Source organism: Saccopteryx leptura, chromosome 4 (genome assembly GCF_036850995.1).
Source record: "Saccopteryx leptura isolate mSacLep1 chromosome 4, mSacLep1_pri_phased_curated, whole genome shotgun sequence".
In the NCBI taxonomy this organism is placed as follows: Eukaryota; Metazoa; Chordata; class Mammalia; order Chiroptera; family Emballonuridae; genus Saccopteryx; species Saccopteryx leptura.
Genome location: NC_089506.1, coordinates 71275232 through 71296579, shown reverse-complemented (window position 1 = coordinate 71296579; position 21348 = coordinate 71275232).

Genomic DNA, 21348 nt, shown 5'->3' with positions numbered 1-21348 from the left:
GCCAAGAAGGGTTCTGGGAGCTGGAGTATTCTCACAGCATTGCATCAGCCACAGCTGCTAGGAATGCCCTCTGCATTCCACCCACAATGTTTGTCTACACCAGCCTTAGCACAAAGGCATGAGCAATGCCTTGTGCTACTACAACCGGGTTTCCAGGAAGATGCCTGAGGAGCATGCCTTCTGGCCCACGGGCTGCTGACACCACCTGGACAGTGCCCAGGGAGAGTGGCAGACAGATGGCAGACATGTGACAGAGGACAGAGGAGAGGATAGGGGGAGGAGGAAAGAGGGAAGGATAATTTTCAGGAGAAATTCAGGTAGGACATATACTGGCCACTTCACAGACATTCTCCATATCCCATGGGTGTTACAACATTATGTGGCTACCACATCTCAATGTAATAGGTATTTGTCAGCTCCATAATAATCTTATGGGACCACCATTATATATTTTTTACCATTGACAGAAGCAGCGTTATGAGTGGTGCTTGACTGTACTGGCCTTCTGACTATACATTGGGAAGAGAACCACTGAGCCATGATGAAGTGATGTCTTTCACCCACAGAAAGAATGCCTTTTCCATCATAACTAAGCACCTATCACACAACTGGCCATAACTTTTACAGTTTGATGTGCAACAGCAAAACTAGCATGAATTTCTTTTTCCTTCTTCACAATTTCAAGAATAGAAGATTTCATCTTACTATAGATCATAGCAACCTCAGCATACTCTTTTTTCTTTCCCTATTAAGTCAAAACATTCACCTTATTACTTAACAAAAATCCTTTCCAGCTTCTCTTTGGCATATCTGAATTGCTGTCACCATTCTTCTTATGCTTTGGGACAATTACTCAGTAAACTAAGAGTTACTTGAACAAAGGCACTGAGATACCATGACAACCAGTCTCATAGTTGACATGGCAGCTATTATACGATTAATGGGCAGGAGCATCTACAGCAGGGAGGCCCTGGACAAAGGGCTGAGTTATGTCCGGGGCTGCTCATAATGGTGAGCAACTTAAAACTTATAAATTGTTTGTTTCTGGAATTTTCTATTTAATATTCTTGGACTGTGGTTATCTACAGGTAACTAAAATGCCAGAAAATGAAACTGCCGATAAGGGGGATTAGGAATGGTTTGTGAGAGGTAGAGGTAAACTTTTTCAAGGCTGACCACCTCGGGCTATATTTCCAAAAAAGAAACTGGCCTTTTGCAAAACTGACCTCCCACAGAGGCTCATGGAGAGCCATGTGAGCCCACTGCTTAAGAGAGAACACCCTGGTTAGCCTCAAGACTTGCACCCCAGCCACCTCACCCCCGCTGTCATATTGTGATGTATAATAACTATACATTTGGTTTCTGTCCCAGTTGTTGGCAGAGCCTTTAAGCTCCTTGAAATTTCATAAGTAATAATAGGGGTAACGGTGTCTTGTAAAGGAGTTGAGTTTTGGAAAGCATTAAGCATGAGGATTGGTTACCAGGAGAACTAACAGGTAATTTGAGGGTTGGAACTTTCAGTACCTCCTTTGTGGCCTCTGTAGAGGGGGCGTTGCTGGGGGTTGAATCCATAGCCAATGCCCAATGATTTTGTCAGTCGTACCCATATATAAAGTTTCTATAAAACCCAAGAGAGTGAGGTTTGGAGAGTTTACAGGTTAGTGAACATGGAAAGATTGGGGGCAGAGAAGCTCCTGTGGAGAGGGTCTGGAAGCTCAGCAACCTTCCCACGTAACTTGCCCAATGCATCTCTTCATTCTTCTTGTTCTTGGGTTTCAATAAGCTGATGATCTAGTAAATAAAATGTGTTTTCTGGGCCACGCTAGCAAATTAATTGAACCCAAGGAAGGGGCTGTTGGAACCTCTGACTTACAGCCGGTCAGTCTGAAGCACAGATGACAGACAAGGTGACAGACAACCTAGACTTGGAACTAGCCTTTTAAGTGGTGGTAGGGGTGCAGCAGGGAGGACTCATGAAGGACTGAGCACTAACTTGTGGGATCTGACCCAATCTCCAGGTAGATAGTGTCAAAACTGAGTTGAATTGTGGAGCACCGAGCTGACGTGGAAATTGCTTGGTGCTGTGGGGAAACTCTGCACACACACAATGTAATCACTCGTATCGCCAGGAATAGGTTGCTTCTTTAACCATGAATACTGACGTGGTGACTCTTGGCTTGCCATATCATGAAGCTGCAACCCAAAGCTCGGATTCCAGTCCTTATTACGTTAGGGAGTAGCTGGCATAACCTTCCCTAAACCATAAATGCGGAGCTGATTGGCTAGGGGTGGAGCAAAGCCTCTATCACATCATATTACATTTGAGTGTTAAACCATAATTCCCCCACAATGTGGTAGTATTTGGAGGGAGGACCTTTGGGAAGTAATTAGGTTTAGAGGAGGTTCTGAGAAAGGGAACCTTGTGATGAGATTAGTATCTTCAGAAGAGGAGACTGGAGCTTGCTCTTTCTCAACGATGTGGGGAAACTGAGGAAAGACATCTGTAGACCAGGAAGAGGTTCCTCAGCAGAACCTGACTGCACTGCCAGCCTCCAGAAATGTGAGAAAGAAATTTCTGGTGTGTAATCACCCCACTTATGGTATTTTGTTTGTCAGCCCAAGCAGAATAAAATAGTAAGGAAACAGAAAGAAGGGGGAGGTTTGGTCTACCCTCTGTTCTTCCTTAAAAATCTAATGAGTTCTCTTCCAGGACAACTAGGCATCGCAGTTCCTTCAGCAAACACCAGCCGAACCTCTGATTGAAACACTGTGGAATTCCCCTTGATTCAGATTTGAGGATGCATATTGCTATCAATAAAATACCAATTTATCCTAGAATTAAATCAAGAGAAACAATGACTATTTTCATGTGTTTTTTGAATATTTTAGTGGTATTTAGGGATGGGCACAAATAACTTTGACAATTTATTTTAAATTCAACATATCCTGGGTGCATTGTTTTCACATTTTCTCTGAAGTTTCTCATTCATTATTATGAGAGATCCTATTATTCATTAGAGCTTAGAAGGGTAGAGTTAGCTCTAGCCCATATTTAATTTTTAAATCATATCACCAGGTGATCTAGAGAGTCCTTTGTTTTCACAGCTGACTAGGGTTATCATTTCCAGCCAAAGCCTCCAGGACTAACAAACAGAGAAATACCGCATGGTGATAACTATCTATGGAAGTTCTGTAGCAAATCGCATAACAGAAGTTTTTCTTCTTATTATTCCCATTACATAAATAATATGAATTACAACACAAATACCACATCTAAACAACACCAAATATAACAAGACAAAAGGTATAAAATATGCCATCTCTTTTGAATAGACTTAGCTCTACTCTGATTATTTAAAAGTCAGATCTCAGAATTTAAGTATCGTGTTATTTTAAGAGCCTAGACAATTCACTTGCTATACTCCTCTCTTATTCTGCAACTGCAATATAGTCCACAAGCAAGAAGTGGATGTCTTGTCTCTTTATATCATCTCGACAATTAATCTCATTGCACAGTAAAACCTGAAACAAAACAATTCACATCAGAGGAACTGCCATTCAGCTGCCTGCAGAAGAGTGTGAAATCTGCAAAATAAAACATGCTTTATTTTATTCGTGTGCTGAAACCATTGTGTAGGTACTGTGCTGAAGAAAATAAAAAATATATGTATATATAAATTTTATGTATATGAAATACACACACACATGCACAGAAAGATAGACATTGGAATAAAATAACAAATCATTTAGTCTTATCTTCTTGCTGCTCTAATTATGAAACAATGTGTCATTGAACCTAATATTTTAAATGCTCAGTTAAAGCCTATTCCTGAGGTCCCCTGCTAATGGGCCCATGTCAGCTGCCATAAGGCGCTGACCATTGCTCTGCCCACACTGCTTTGGAACAGCACAGAGTAAATCCCTTTCTCTTCTATGGTAGAAGGGACATGTGATGCCACTGTTTCACATGTGTTCCAATTAATCTCCTGCTAGGCTATCTGATTGAATTACACAATCACTGAAATGTTTTAAAGGCTTAACTAATTTGAGGCATAGCCATAGGTTAAACACTGTTGAACCATCAAACACAAAATATATATATATATATATATTTAAACATAAACAAATCATTTCACAGATACAAGCATGGCAAATGGTATGCTATAATAAAGGGACATAAATGCCTTTGTCTTATTTTGTCCCTATACCCAAAACATTATGGTGCTTATTTGTTAATACTAAAAATAAGGTACAAGGAGAATTTTCCATTTATTACAGTATAAACAAACAATCTGAATAATTCAGGTTATGTTCACAGAGCGCAAAGTGAAGTTCAGATTTCATAAATATTCATGATTAGTGTGGGTAAGCAGTCCAGATAATTCAGAAACCATCCTATCCTGAACAGTTCAATTTGCTAGTGTAGAGGGAACCAATTTACCAGATAATTATGTTATCTCCACTTTATCACTAAATGGAGAACCAAAGAGAAAAAAATATCTCCCCCTTTTTTTTTTTTAACCTTAATTCAGTTTGTTGTTTCAATTTGGTTGTGTGGGGATTATGTGGATTTGGTTATAGAAGATTATTCACAATCTCCCTAAATTCTTAGCCTATATTTTAAATATGGGGTTGCTTTTTCACCCCATTTTCTTATTCTCATTTTCTGCCCTTGGTATGGACAGTATTTAGGAAAGACCAGCACATAGGTCTTAGTCCTTGTGATTTCAGCTAGCTAGGTTACCTAGCACCTGGTGAAACTATTACTCAGAGGCAGTGACACTCTCTATTTTGGGAAATGAATGGTTTCCTTGACAAGGACATCTCAGAAAAATAGTTCAGCTTGAAGTTATAAGCATAGCTGAAAAGGGGATAAGAGTTCGATACTTAAGATTTAGGCAGAAATTTTAAACCCCTTGCCCTTCTATTGATTTCTACTGCTTCTTTTAACAAATGTTTTTAGTAGCTAGAAATCAGCTATATATATCAAGGGACAGATGAGAAATTATTAGTGGGAAACAGCAGAAAAGAAAATTTTTTAACATGGTAATAAAAAAAATAAGGCCTTTGAATGTGGTTCTCCGGTTCAAACTTGTGTATGTTTTGAACATATCAATCAATAGACATTGATCTCAGATGGAAACCTTGACTTTCTAGAAAACCTCAATTTTACAGGGCTTTTCTTCAAAACCTTGTGAGGTTCGTAAGTATCCCCTCTGTTTCATCTAGTATTTATTGAGAGCCTGTTGCTACAACAAGACAAATCTAGACAATGTGATACTTGATGGTGGGTCAGAGCTTTCAAAGAGCTCCCAGTCTCTGGAAGCAGCAAAGAGGACAGACACGCAGGGACGGCATCAAGCCTTCTCCCCTGTCCGTTTGTACACCGGATGACAGAACTCTGCTATTTTCTCCCAAAAGGAAGTCTGGCTAAGCCTTCAATCCCCATTTCCTTGCCAGAAGAAATTCTGCTCGTTTGTCCGGGCTTCACATCTTAATCAGAACACTCTAACAGACTTATAAAGACATTTATTTTGTTTCATATATGTTTATTGTAGTGGGTAGTGATAGAGGAGTGAGTGAGGGGTGAGGGGCAGAATGGCAAAGAAAGGAGCAAGAAGGAGTAAGGCAAAGACAACTGGAAAAGATAAAGCAGACCAGTATGTCCCCGCAAGCGGAAGACTTTGGCAGACATTTGTTTACATGTTTCTTTCTCTTTACCAGTGGAGAACCCCTTGAGGTCAGAGGCTATCTCTCATTTGTACTTGCGATCACTGTGTCTGGTATAAAGAAGTGAAACCCTCTTACCTCTCTGCCCATCATTGCTCTCGCTACCTTTGTCTCTCTTCTCCCTCGGAGTAGAGATGTTACTCATGTATTTAGTCTGAGTTTGACTGGCAGTATTGATCAGCAGATGTGGTCACCGATCACACTCATTTGTGGGATAGGGTGCTAAATGAAACAAGAACAATGAGTTCTAATAGGAAGGCTGGAAGGGGCCAGCAGGTAATGGTTTGAAGCGTGGTAGGTAAATATTTCAAACGACAACAAGCAGCATGTTTACATTGACTGGGTATGGACCTCTAGCCAGGTATATAGAATCACTGACTAAAATATGTTTAGGCTTTATAGATTCCCTAGTATAATACAGAAAGATCAACTTTGAAAATAATTTTTAGTTCTTGGATTTGTTGCTAGTTTACATAAAAATATCAGGAACAAATGTTTCATTTGCATTTTAATTCATTAATTGAAATGTTCATTAAGAGCTTATTTCATATATTTATTTGCTCTCTTATCTGCATTATGAATGTTCTGCACCCTCTTATACTCTGTAGAGACATCAAGCTAGCTCTGTGGCTACTTTCCAACAAAGTTAGCTTCATGGGTGTGCAAGCTGTACCATCATACAATGCCTCACACTTAAAAACAACCCACACTGGCTTTAACACTCTATTGTCACTATCTGAAAATTCTTATAATTTTTTTAATAAGGAGCCTCACATTTTTACTTTCTCCTGGGCCCCACAAATGATGTAGCTGGTCCTGTTCTCAGAGTCAAGATGAAGAGATTCAGGTAAGATTGTCTGAAGGTCAAGAAACCATAGTTCAAACATTCTTTTTTTTATTAATTTTAATGGGGTGACATTAATAAATCGGGGTACATATGTTCAAAGAAAACATCTCTAGGTTCAAACATTCTTTTAAAAGCTAATGAATAGCAGGATATAGACAATTATTTCATAGGGTTTCCTTGAATCTCAGTATTCCGAAGCTGGTATATCCTGAGATTTAGCCAGGGGTCAGGTGAGCCGGCTATGAAGAATGAGAACCAGAAAAGGAGACTGACCTAAGGAAAGTCCAAACTTTCAATATGTGATTTTGGAGTCTATAAAAATTAATAAGGGCCTGACCAGGCGGTGGTGCAGTGGATAGTGTCGGACTGGGATGCGGAGGACCCAGGGTCTGGATAGAGCATCGAACTGGGATGTGGAAGACCCAGGTTCAAGACCCCGAGGTCGCCAGCTTGAGTACGGGCTCATCTGGTTTGAGCAAAAAGCCCACCAGCTTGAACCCAAGGTCGCTGGCTCCAGCAAGGGGTTACTCAGTCTGCTGAAGGCCCATGGTCAAGGCACGTATGAGAAAGCAATCAATGAACAACTAAGGTGTTGCAACGCACAATGAAAAACTAATGATTGATGCTTCTCATCTCTCTCTGTTCCTGTCTGTCTGTCCCTGCCTATCCCTCTCTCTGACTCACTCTCTGTCTCTGTAAAAAAAAAAATAAATAAATAAAAATTAAAAAAATTAATAAGGAAAATATGAATCATATTAAGAAGGTCTGGTCTCTGAAGCAGTTCCTTGTCCCCATTTTTATTTGTTTAAAAGAATATTTTTTTCTTTTTCTTATTTTTCCAACTGAAAGGAGGAGAAATAGAGAGACAGATTCCAGCATGTGCCCTGACCAGGATCCACCCAGCAACCCCTGTTCAGGGCTGGTGCTCTGCCCATCTGGGGCCATGCTCACAACTGAGCATTTTTAGTGCCTTCGGGGGAGGCTCCACGGAGCTAACCTCAGTGCCTGGTGCCTGATGCACTCGAAACAATTGAGCAATGGCTGTGGGAGGGGAAGAGAGAGTGAAAAAGAGAGAGAAGTGGGAGGGGGAGCAGTGGAGAAGAAGATGGTTGCTTCGCCTGTGTCCTTTGATCAGGAATCAAACCCATGACATCCACATGTCAGGCTGACACTCTGCCACTGTGCCAGCTGGCCAGGACCCCCATTTTTATTTGTTTTATTTAAAATTTATTTTTAAGTGTTATTATGTAAAATTTTGGACATCGTAAATATATCAAAATAATAGTATAATAAATCTCCGTATATCTATTATCTAGCTTCAATAGTCAACATTTTGTCAATCTTGTTTCATTTATTCTTTCAATTTTGTTAAAGTACAATGTGTCCGTAAAGTCATGGTGCACTTTTGACCGGTCACAGGAAAGCAAAAAAAGATGATAGAAATGTGAAATCTGCACCAAATAAAAGGAAAACTCTCCCAGTTTCATACCTATTCAGTGCAGTTCGATGTGGGTTCACACACAGATTTTTTAGGGCTCCTTAGGTAGCTATCCCATATAGCCTCGACAGACTCATCACTGACTGATGGCCTACCAGAATGGGGTTTCTCCACCAAACTGCTGGTTTCCTTCAACTGCTTATCTCATCGAGTAATGTTACTCTTATGTGGTGGTGCTTCGTTATAAACGTGCCGATATTCACGTTGCACTTTGGTCACGGATTCAAATTTAGCGAGCCACAGAACACACTGAACTTTCCTCTGTACCGTCCACATCTCGACTGGCATGGCTGTGGGCTGCTCCACTGTAGACACGGTGTTACATCATTATCTGTGCATGCGCACATGCTGCCACATCATCCTACAGAGACTGGGAGGGTTTTCCTTTTTTTTCCTTTTTTTTTTTTTTAACAACTGATAATCAATTTATTAAAAAGGCTGATTTAAGCATCTGCAATGGTGACTTCAACCTCAACTCCTGGCTCAATACTGATGGAAGTAATCTGTTTAACAATCTCAGAAGGGCTGTGCAGGTCAATGAGACGTTTGTGGATCCTCATCTGAAACCAATCCCAAGTCTTGGAACCCTCCCCACAGGGAGTTTTTCTTGTAGTGATTCTCAGAGTCTTGGTAGGCATCCGAACGGGTCCTTTCACTTTGAGATTCTTTTCCTTTGCACCTCTGATCAAGTCAGCACACACTAGAGAAAGAAAACGGTCTTTCAGTTCACTCGAAACAACCAAAGGCGGCTTAAGAAATTTTAACTGCTGCTGGCTCAGAATAGCGTATAAAACGGGTTTTCCTTTTATTTGGTGCAGATTTCACATTTCTATCGTCTTTTGTTGCTTTCCTGTGACCCGTCAAAAGTGCACCATGACTTTACGGACACACTGTATTTTAATCCAAATCCCTACCATTTCATCCATCTACACTCCAATATTGAACTCTAAAGGGTAAAGATTTTTTATTAGTATAACTTCAATATCTTTGTCATATCTAACAAGATCAATAATGTTGATTAATTATAAAAGTTATCTAATGCTCAGCTCATGTTCAAGTTTATCAAAACTGCTTTCTTCCCATTACTTTGTTCATATTAGGATACATACAAGGTTTGCATTTGTTTGGTGTTGTGACTTAAGTCCTCTTTAATATGACATGTCCTCCTTTGTCTATTTTTTCATGCTATTGATTTGTCAAATTATTTGCCTTGTAAAACTATTCACATTTAGAATTTATCTGATCTATCCCTATGGGCCTTTATGCCATGTTCCTCTATCCGTAGAATTTTTGCGTCAACTCATTTTAGATTTAGGGTTAGATTAGATTTCGTTTAATTTTTTGCCAAGAGAACTGCACAAGTGGTAGTCTGTATTTCCTTTACATCGTATCAGGAAACATAACGGCTGCCTATCCCCCTTGTGATACTGTTAAAACTGGTTTGGATATTGCCAACCTGGCCCATCCATTTCAAAGTTCTTCGGTAACTTCTCAAATAAGAGTTTTAGCAACCACTGGTTATTACTAAGGATACATTATTTCATTAGAAGTTGCAAAATGGTGTAACTGATTTTCTCATGACTTCTTCTTTTGTGAACTAGAAATCTTCAATATAGAAGAATTTTATTTCATCATTTCTTTGTTTATCATAAAATATAGTTCATATAGGAAGTCAGTATAAATGCTCAGTTTTTCCTACTACTCCAACTTTAACAACTTTTTAAATACTAAATTGGTACCCTAGCAACCTCTAGTGGTGATCAATAAGGGTTTGTATTTCTTTTTAATTTTTGTAAACTCATGGAATTTAAAAATATTGGACATATTTTAATCCATGGCAGTCATTATATTATCTTTTGATACTCTAATTTTCTAGTCTATGGTTAGTGAGAGCACTTCACACAGGCCCTGCTTCCCTTTGACATGTCCCCAGTAGACTGGGATCTTCTTTCTCTTCTGACAAAATGTTTCCGATTCATCTGGTGTCTTTCCTGTCCCAGACATGGAACCAGTTATTTCTCCCAGAAGCCTTTACCATTTTTAAGGAAAAGAGTATTTAATAAACATGGTTTATGCTACACTTTTGAATTTTTCTTCTTTTTTCATAGGTGCCAATGCTGGTAAAACTGGTTTGGGGCCCTTCATGTATGAATATGGTTTCCTCTGAGCTAAGAATATCCAAGAAGTTCAGAACAATTGTCCTGGCTATTGGGAAGTTAATATAAAAGTAGGATTTTTTTCTGTATAGCTAAAGTATTATTTTTTCCATTTTTCTGGAGTTATTCATTTTGAAATATTGTTCTAGTTTTGTGAAATATACCTTTAGTATCTGACAGGAATTGCATTAAATCTATAGATTGCTTTGGGAAGTATGAACACTTTAATGATACTTATTCTTCCTCTCCATGAACACAGAATGTGCTTTCACTTATTTGTATCTTCTTCACTTTCTTTCTTCAGTGTCTTATAATTTCATTAGTACAGGTCTTTTCCATCCTTGGTTAAATTTATTCCTAGATATCTTTATTTATCTCTATGCAATTGTAAATAAAATGGTTTTCTTAGTTTCTTTTCCTGATAGTTTATTATTATTGTGTAAAAATGCAACTGATTTGGGGGTATTTATTTTTTATCATTCTACTTTACTGAATTCATTTAACAGTTATAGTGGTTTTTGGTGGAACCCCTCAGGTCTGCAAATAATGACAGGTTTACTTCTTTCTTTCCAATTTGGATGTCCTTTATTTCTTCTTTTCTGATTTGCTGTGTGAGGACTTCCAGTACTATGTTGAATAAGAGTAGTGAAAGTAGACATCCTTGTCTTGTTCCTGATCCTAAGGGGAGTATTTGCCCACTGAATATGATGTTGGATGTAGATCTGTCATATATGGCCTTTATCATATAGAGGTGTGTACTCTCTATTCCCAAATTTATTGAGAGTTTTATCATAAATGGGTGCTAGATTTATCAAATGCTTTTTCTTCCTGTATTGATATGATTGTGTGGTTTTAGCCTTCATTTCTGTTTAAATAGTGTATCACATTTCTTGATTTGCAGCTATTGACATAACCTTGTATCCCTGGAAAAATCTCACTTGATTATGGTGTGTGATCTTTTTAATATATTGCTGAATCTGGTTTGCTAATATTTCATTGAGGATTTTAGCATCGATGTTCATCAAGGATAATGGCTTATAATTTTCTTTGTAATTTCTTAACTGGTTTTGGAATTAGGATAATGCTGGCCTTGTAAAATAAGTTTGGGAGTCTTCCCTCTTCTTGAATATTTCAAAATAGTTTTAAAAGGATAAATGTTTGCTCTTTGAATGTTTGGTAAAAATCACCTGTGAAGGCTTTTGGTCCAGGACTTTTATTTGTTGGGAGTTTTTTGATTACTGCTTCAATTTCACTGGCTGTACTCTGTCCAGATTTTCTGATTCTCTCTGATTCAGTTTTGAAAAATTGTATTTCCAGGAACCTATTCATCTCACCCAGATTGTCCAATTTGTTGGCATATAGTGGTTCAAAATATTTTCTTATAATCTTTTTTATTTCTTTAGTGTCAGTTGTTAATTTTTCTCTTTCTTTTCTTATTTTATTTATTTGTTTCCTTTTTTTTCCTTTATGAGTCTGATAAAAGTTTTATCAACCTATTTTTATCTTTTCAAGCAAACAGCTATTGGTTTCATTGATTTTTTTATAATTATATATTTTAGACTCTGTTTCATTACTTCTGCTCTGCCCTTTATTGTTTCATTTCTTTTACTCACTTTGGGTTTTGTTTGCTGTTCTTTTACTAGTTTTTTTATGTGTAAAACTTGATTGTCTATTTGATATTTTTCTTGTTTCTTAAGGTAGTCCTGTATAGCTATTCATTTCCCTCTTAGAACTGCTTTTTCTCTGTCCCGGAAATTATGGGGTTTATCTTCTCATTTTTATTTGTTTCAAGATATTATTTTATGTCTCCTTTGATCTCATTGTTAATCCACTTATTGTTTAGTAACATGCTATTTAGCCTCCATGTCTTTGTGTGATTTTGGGTTTGTTTGTTTTTTCTTGTGATTGATTTCTAGTTTCATACTATTATAGTCAGATAATATGCTTGATATAATTTTACTCTTCCTAAATTGAGAAATAATTATTTTGTGTCCTAATATGTGGTCTAGCTTAGAAAATGTTCCATTGGAAAAAAATGTGTATTCTGCTGCTATGGTGAAGTGCTCTGAAAATATCAGTTAAACCCATCTGATCTAATGTATCACTTATGTTTGCCTTTTCCTTGTTGATTTTTTTAACTGGAAGATCTATCTATTGACATCAATGAGGAGTTAAAATCCCCTACTATGACTGTATTACTGTCAATCTCTCTTTTTATGTTCATTAAGATTTGCTTTACATATTTAGTTGTTCTTTTTTTTTTTTTGTATTTTTCCGAAATGAGAAACGGATGGGGGAGGGGTGGAGGCAGACAGACTCCCACATGCGCCCCACCAGGATCCACCCGCATGCCCACCAGGGGGCGTTGCTTTGTTGCAATTGGAGCCATTCTAACACTTGAGGTAGAGCCCATGGAGCCGTCCTCAGTGCCTGGGCCAACTTTGCTCCAATGGAGCCTTGGCTGTGGGAGGAGAAGAGAGAGATAGAAAGGAGAGGGGGAGGGGTGGAGAAGCAAATAGGCGCTTCTCCTGTGTGCCCTGGCCAGGAATCAAACCCGGGACTTCTATACACCATGCCGATGCTCTACCAATGAGCCAACCGGCCAGGGCTAGTTGTTCTTGTGTTGGGTGCATAAATGTTTGCAAAGGTTGTATCCTCTTGTAGGATTGCTCTCTTTATCACTATGTAGTACTTTTCTTTGCCTCTAACTATAGACTTTTAAAGTCTATTTTGTCAGATATAAGTATTGCTACCCAGCTCTGTTTTTGCTTCCCATTTCCATGAAATGTCTTTTTCATCTCTTCACTTTTTATCTGTGTGTATATCTTATTCTGACATGGGTCTCTTGTAGATAGCATATATGTGGATCTTGTTTTCTTATCCATTCAGTTACCCTATGTCTTTTTTTTTTTTTTTTTTTTTTTTTTTGTATTTTTCTGAAGCTGGAAACAGGGAGAGACAGTCAGACAGACTCCCACATGCGCCCGACCAGGATCCACCCGGCATGCCCACCAGGGGCCACGCTCTTCCCACCAGGGGGTGATGCTCTGCCCCTCCGGGGCGTCGCTCTGCTGTGACCAGAGCCACTCTAGTGCCTGGGGCAGAGGCCAAGGAGCCATCCCCAGCGCTCGGGCCATCTTTGCTCCAATGGAGCCTTGGCTGTGGGAGGGGAAGAGAGAGACAGAGAGGAAGGAGGGGGGAGGGGGGTGGAGAAGCAAATGGGCGCTTCTCCTGTGCCCTGGCCGGGAATCGAACCCGGGTCCCCCGCACGCCAGGCCGACGCTCTACCGCTGAGCCAACCGGCCAGGGCCTTTTTTTTTTTTTTTTAAATTCCATACCCTATGTCTTTTTATAGGAGCATTTAAACCACTTACATTTAAAATGATTACTGATAAGTACATATGTATAAACATTTTATTCTTTTAACTATGTTCTCTTTTATTATTTTGTTTTGTTTTGTTTTGTGTTGTTTCTTTTTTTTTGTGACAGAAACAGAGAGAGACAGAGAGAGGGACAGACAGACAGGAAGGGAGATGAGAGCATCAATTCTTTGTTGCAGCACCTTAGTTCTTCACTGATTGCTTTCTCATATGTGCCTTGATCAGGGGGCTTCAGCAGACCAAGTGATCCCTTGCTCAAGTTAACAACCTTGGGCTCAAGCTGGAGAGCCTTGCTCAAACCAGATGAGCCTGTTCTCAAGCTGGCGACCTTGAGATTTTGAACCTGGGCCCTCTGCATCCCAGTCCAACACTCTATCCATTGCACCACTGCCTAATCTGGCTTGCTTCTTCTTCTTAAAGAAGATCCTTTAACATTTATTGTACTACTGGTTTAGTGGTAACAAACTCCTTTGGCTTTTTCTTGTTTGGGAAGCTACTTACTTCTCCTTCAATTTTAAGTGATAGCCTTGCTAGGTAAAATAGTCTTGGTTGTAGGTCTTCATTTTTATCACTTTGAATATTTTATGCCAATTTCTCTGGCTTAAATGTTTCCTTTAAGAAATCTGCTGACAGTCTTATGGGAGCCCCCGTGAAGGTAACTGTTTTTCTCTTGCTTCTTTTAAGAGTTTTTCTTTGTCTTTAACTTTTTCTATTTTAATTATGATGTTTCTTGGTATGGATCTGTTTGGGATCATCGTTTTTGTGCTTCTTAGTCTTGTGTGTCTTGTTTTCTTAACCAGGTTAAGGAAATTTTTTATCATTATTTCTTCAAATAGCTTCTTGATCCCTTTCTCTCTCTTCTTCTTTGGTATGCCTTTGATGCGAATGTCGTTACACTTCACGTTGTCCCAAAGGTTTCTTAAAATATCCTCATTTTAAAAATTTTGTTTTCTTTTTGCTGCTCTGGTATTTTTATCTACCTTGTCTCCCAAATCACTGATTCTGTATTCTGCTTCATCCAGCCTATTGTTTGTTCCTTTCAGTGTAGTCTTCATTTTGGATATTGTAGTCTTTATTTCTGAGTGATACTTTTATATGGTTTCAGTGTCCTTTTTCATGCTTTTAAACATCCTTATAACCATAACTTTGAACTCTATATATGAAAACTTGCTTGCCTTCATTTCATTTAGCTCTCTTTCTGGAGATTTTTCCTGTTTTCATTTGGGGAAAATGTCTTTGTCCCCCTATCTTAACTGCCGTGTGTGTGTGTGTGTGTGTGTGTGTGTGTGTGTGTGTGTGTGTGTGTCTCAGATAAATGTGCTATAATTCCCAGTCTTGGTAGGATGGCCTTATGAAGGCAGTTTCAGGTTGGATCCAGTAATGCAGTCTCCCTGATACTGGACCTGAGTGCTTCAAGAATGTCTCTTGTGTGGGTTATATGGGCCCTCCTATTGTAATTGAGTCTTAATTGCTATTGGTCCATTTGTGAATGAGATCCATTCTCAGACTGGCTGAGTGTGAGACTTGACTATAGCATGCAAGCTGCTGTTCAGGGGCTGACCACACAGAGTGGAATTTTCCTCAGCAGGGTCTGGAACTTGCCAACATCTCCCTTTGGATATGACCCTCCTGAAGCTCATTGTGTTCTGCTTCAGTGTTGTCTGAAGCTGGTCAATGGGTGTGTTGGGCCTCTTGAAAGAGATTCTGGTTTGGGCCAATATCAGACACTGCCTCTGACTGGCTCAGGGCAACTTGTTTGGAACTATAAGAAATCTACAGTTTGTGACTGCCTCTGCTGAGCTGGTGCATGTGGGAAAAACCAAACTCAACAAGGCTAGTTTTTTACCAACTCTGGGTCCAGTGGCAGGTCAGCAAAGTTCAAAGGACCCTGATATCAATTTCTGCCTACTTGCTGCCTCTTAGGTTCAGTCACTGAAAGAGCCTGTGGTGGTATTCAAGTTGCACGAGGCAGGTTTTCAGTGAATCACCACGTAGGGGAGAGTAGTGATCACCAGATTTGTACAGGTTCAAACTCGAGTCCAGCACTGAGTCTGAGACCACTCAACAATGTCCCAGGTATTCCAAGTCTAGCTGTTACCTGCTGGGTGCTCGTACATCTTTGTGTGGGGTAGGGTCTCAGGGAGTGATCAGGATGAGGCCAACAGAGTTTATCAGGCCCAAACAGACTAAGCTTTGGCCTTGTGAATGGAGGGCTCTGCTGCAGTCAGGCATGCAAGGGGAAATGGCCCCTGTCTTAGAGCCACACAAATCAGTCTTTCCCAGATTTTGCTGGGAGGAAATGGAGCTGAACAAGACAAGTCCCCTGGGAGTCAAAAGGATGAAGCTGGTGGATCTCTCATGAAGAGAAGGTGTTGGTCAGGCTTCAGAAAAGGTGGGGGATGAGTTTTCTACCCTAGATACACACAATTCAGTCTGTTCCAGATTTTTCTCTAAACTTGGTAAGGCAGAGCCACTAGGTTTCAGGCCGATAGGTCTTATGGAAGCCTTGAAGGTGGTTCTAGTGGGTCTTTTGTGAATCAAAAACATCAGCAGGCCTGGCCTGTGGTGGCGCAGTGGATAAAACGTTATCCTGGAATGCTGAGGTTGCCGGTTCAAAACCCTGGGCTTGCCTGGTCAAGGCACATATGGGAGTTGATGCTTCCTGCTCCTCCCCCCTCTCTCTCCCTCTCCCTTTCTCTCTCCCCTCTCTAAAAAATGAATAAAGACTTAAAAAATACTTTAAAAACAAAACAAAACAAAAAAATAACATCAGCAGTGATCATAGAGAAGTGGGGAGATTTGCACCCACCCCAAAGTCACACAACTTTTTTACTGATACCCCCTGATTTTTCCCAGATCTCTCCACCCTAGCCAAGGAAGCTGACTCCTCAGCAGAGAATAAGCTTCGCAGGGTGGAGCAAGAGAGAGTTCAGAGGGTAATGTTATTGTTTCTCCCTGTCTGAAGAGGGTGCCCCACAGAGGCGGATTAAAGTCAGTTGAGACCCCGGATGCAGAAGAAAATATTGGACCATTAAAAAAAAAGAGAGAGACAGAAAAATAGAAATACATGTTAACTATATTTTTAAATAAATATAAATATTGTATACTATTAAGGTTAAAAGTGCACATATGAAACCAAACTTGGTGTCATTAGAAAAAAAGTGTAAAGTTGGGGTTTTGCAAGGCCCTTCAGAAGTCAGGACCCAGGGCATGCGCCAGCGTGCCCACTGTTAAATCCACCTCTGGCGCTCCACCCAGGAAAAATGATGTTTGCAGTATTAGAATGGCTCAGCACAGAAATACTGGAGGCTGTTCCTTCAAGTCTCTTCCCAGAGCCACAAACCCCAGACTCTTATCTCTAGGAGACTGTTCTATCTCCTTGAGGACAGAAACCTTGTTACTTTTCTTATGTTATGTAGGCGTCTCTTCTTAGCTCTGTTGCTTTGGGACGGAGAGCCAAGCTTGGGGTTGAGACCCTACATTTCTCAAGGGAACTCCCTGCAGCTGAGATAACTCTCTGGAACCTCAGTTGCTGACTTTGGGGGAGGGGCAAGCTCTTTTTGCATCTCTTCCCTTTCTATCGATGTCAATATGGCTTCTTCTAAAAATCCTTACTTATAAGACTCATCTTCACCTAGTCTTCAGTTGTTCAGTCATGATAATTGCCCTATAATTTAGTTGTGATTTTAGTTTGGCTCTAGAAAGAAGTGAGTGTCACTTCCACCTACTCTGCTGCCATCTTGGATTCAATATTATTATTATTATTATTATTATTATTATTATTTCCCACTCTTCTTTGTGGCTGAAGAAAGTACTTCTAATGTAATCGAGCTTCTCAGGGGGGCTAGAATTGTCTCTTAGAAATCCCTTGATAGTAGCAGGTCGATGTACATGACAAATATGCTGGTAGATGATCATTCACAGCCTTTTCAAGTGCTCACATGTTACTCCATCCTCTTTCCTAACCCACTAGAGCAGTTGCTCTGTGTAAGACACTTCATGGACTGTACAAAAAGTCCTATCAACAGACAGAAAGAGTTTTTTCTTTCCCTTTTTCTATTTTTTAAATACAGATGAAGCATGCATGTGTGACAAACTAGTTTCATATTGGCTGCAAACTTTCCTCCTGTCATAGAACAATACAAGGGTGAGACACTTGCCTAACCCATCTACCTGTGCAGTTTGAATGGGAATATACATATAACTGCATTGTACAACTTTACCGTGTCTTGAGGTAAGCATCACAGATGTTTCTTTCTAATTAATTTCTTTTTAATTTCCTTGAGTTGCTTTTAGTTTGTCAAAACCTTTACTTCTGCTAAGGCTTAAGATTTTTAGTATTCTCTTAATAACCATGAAAATTTCTAGGACTACAGAAGTATTTTTTCTTTTTGTCTGAATTTTTCTTCATTAGTGTATGGATATCTCCTTATAACTTTATCTGTCAATCATATACTTAATTTCATTCCATAATACTTTAGATCTTATTTTTCTTTGTTGTATTTTAAGTCTCTAGTGTTGTTCAACAAACTCACTTTAAAATCTTTATTCATTTTAAGAACAATTCTATAGGGCTACATTATCACATTTAAATAAATAAAATTTACATTTTTATGTCTTTCAAAGGAAGAGAAGAAAAATTTGTAAATTATTATATCTTTTGTCAAAATGCTTTTAAAAATCATCTGTGGTTTTACTTATCAGATATTTTAATTGAAGTTATTTCTTAGAAAATATATTTCTTATGAAGAAAACTTTGAATTTTCCTTTTATCTATACATTAAACAGCATATGCATTTTTTATTTTTTTAATTTTAGATGCCAATATTTTACCCCTTGGGTTCTTTCTATGTAAGAGACCTACTACAAGAATAATGCTTATTCTGCAATTCTTTATATAAAGGTGAGTACCTATTAAAAAATGATTATAAGTTGATGATCAAAGTGTAATATGAATTGTGTTACAAGGTGGATAATGACATATTTTGGTGGGCCATGCATGACCAAGTCTCTTTGCAATCTAGATGATATGATAAGAACAAAGAAATACATAATTATGGCAAAACAAGAACTGGCATATATTATAAAATTAGAATCTTAAATAGTAAAAAGTTTGTGTTCCAGCCCAATGGAGTGAATTCAGCTCTAAGAATAACGAAGTTGACTAAGTTCTGAGAAGAACCAGGAAGTATGTCTTCTCATTGAGTTCTATCATTCTCTCATATAGTTCTTATATTGCTGATTTGGTAAAAAATAATAATAATAATAATAATTAAAAAAAATAAGTAAGTAAATAAAAATTGAAAGTACCTTAAACCAATTTGGAATATTATTTTCATCAATCTTTGAACCACACCAGAATTTATTATATAACCTAGCTTATATATAAAATCATAGTAAACAATATATAACAATTCCTTTTTTCTCAAAGATGTGAGAGAATGAGACAAAATTATCACCATCTCCTTTGGGGTGTGGAAAATATGGTGTGAACTGATTTTGTGTATGGCTAGTATATATACTACAGCCTATGACAATTTAAAAAATATTTTTATTAATACTACCTTGTTTTACTTTATTTATTAGCAGTTAATTATTTGAAATTTCCTTTTTCAGTTGAAGATATGACTTTGCATATTAAATTATCTTATTTTTCCTTATTTTCACCTGCATTCCTCTCCAAAAGACAGCCAGAAATACATATCTTCTAATTTCTAGGTGTCAGGAATGTGCCTGTGGATCCACCTGGCAACTCCTGTCTGAGGCCGATTTTCACTTGAGGCTAATACTCAGACCAACTGAGCTACTGGCTACGAAAGGGGAAGAGAAGGAGAAACGGAAGAGAGAAGGGAGAAGAAGCAGATGATTGCGTCTATGTGTGCCCTGACTGGTGATCGAACCCGAGACTGGTGCACGCCAGGGCTTTAGCCGCCAAGCCAACCAGCCTGGGCCTATTATACTCATCTTAAAAATGATGGAACTGTTGCTTAAATCAGCTAAGTAACTTTCTCACATTAAATTGTGGTGTGTACCATGTATGGCTATACTCGCTTCATTTTGGGGTCAGTACTCAGACCCAGAGCCTTCAGGTCTGTGTGTAATTTCGAGGGAGAAAATATCTTTTGTTAAAAGTTTTTATTGGCCCTGGCCGGTTGGCTCAGCGGTAGAGCGTCGGCCTAGCGTGCGGGGAACCCGGGTTCGATTCCCGGCCAGAGCACATAGGAGAAGCGCCCATTTGCTTCTCCACCCCCCACTTCCTCTCTGTCTCTCTCTTCCCCTCCCGCAGCCAAGGCTCCATTGGAGCAAAGATGGCCCGGGCGCTGGGGATTGCTCCTTGGCCTCTGCCCCAGGCGCTGGAATGGCTCTGGTCGCGGCAGAGCGACGCCCCGGAGGGGCAGAGCATCGCCCCCTGGTGGGCAGAGAGTCGCCCCTGGTGGGCGTGCCAGGTGGATCCCGGTCAGGCGCATGCGGGAGTCTGTCTGACTGTCTCTCCCCGTTTCCAGCTTCAGAAAAAAAAAATAGAAAAAGTTTTTATTAATAATAATATAACAGGATTATGGGGCATTCAGAGTCTTTTTCTGCTGCCTTTGAAGAAATCAGAAGAGTTAATGTGTGGAAAGGTCTTTCTCACTAGGCATTAGAATCAGGGCTTTATGTGTTGTTTTACGCATTCTTCTCACTTTGACACAGATAACATAATCCCATTTTACAAGGAAGGAAGCTAGGCGTTAGGGAGGTTAAGAAAGTGACCCAAGATTTCACAGTTAACAAGTGGCAGCCTGGGAGCCAGAGGCAGGGCACATCTGTGGCTGTAGCAAGATGGCACCACTTGGGAGAAGCACAGATAATGAAGGGCTTGGGGAGCTACAAGTTAGGGCCCCCCTGAATCTCATTCATTGCTAGGACCTTCCATTCTGCCAGACTTCTTTCAGCAGCCATACACCTCTGCCTTTAAAACTCTTTCTGGGAACCACTTAAATGGTCAGTTCTGCTAATAACAAAGTCTTACATCTACACAAAGCACCCAGCATGGCGCACAGTCCAATCTTGCTCTCTGCTTTCAGAATCGCTGAATATACTGCTTATTTATCTCACTCTTCACCTTAGAAATATCCCAGTTTCAAGATAGGCTCCTTATAAATGCAATTGTGTCTTGGATCACACCCTAGCTGTTACAACTGACCTGCTGGACAAGGATGTTACAATCTTATCCAGCTTCTTCTGATCCTTAGAAAGCACTCATACAAGATACGTAACCTCTCTGAGTTTTCCTTTCCTGCTGAGAGGTCAAAATCATAATGCTTATATCACTGTGTAGACATCAATTCTATAACTATGTCAAAGTACTTTGAAAAAAGTTCAGTGCCAAACACACCTTGCTTATTATCATTAATTGCCCAGAGTACATGACCATATAGCTAGAAACAAGAGTAGTGACAGGCATGGAATCTACCAATGGTGTAGGGCAGGGGTCCCCAAACTACGGCCCGTGGGCCATATGCGGCCCCCTGAGGCCATTTATCTGGCCCCCGCCACACTTCCGGAAAGGGCACCTCTTTCATTGGTGGTCAGTGAGAGGAGCATAGTTCCCATTGAAATACTGGTCAGTTTGTTGATTTAAATTTACTTGTTCTTTATTTTAAATATTGTATTCGTTCCCATTTTGTTTTTTTACTTTAAAATAAGATATGTGCAGTGTGCATAGGGATTTGTTCATAGTTTTTTTTTTTTAGTCCG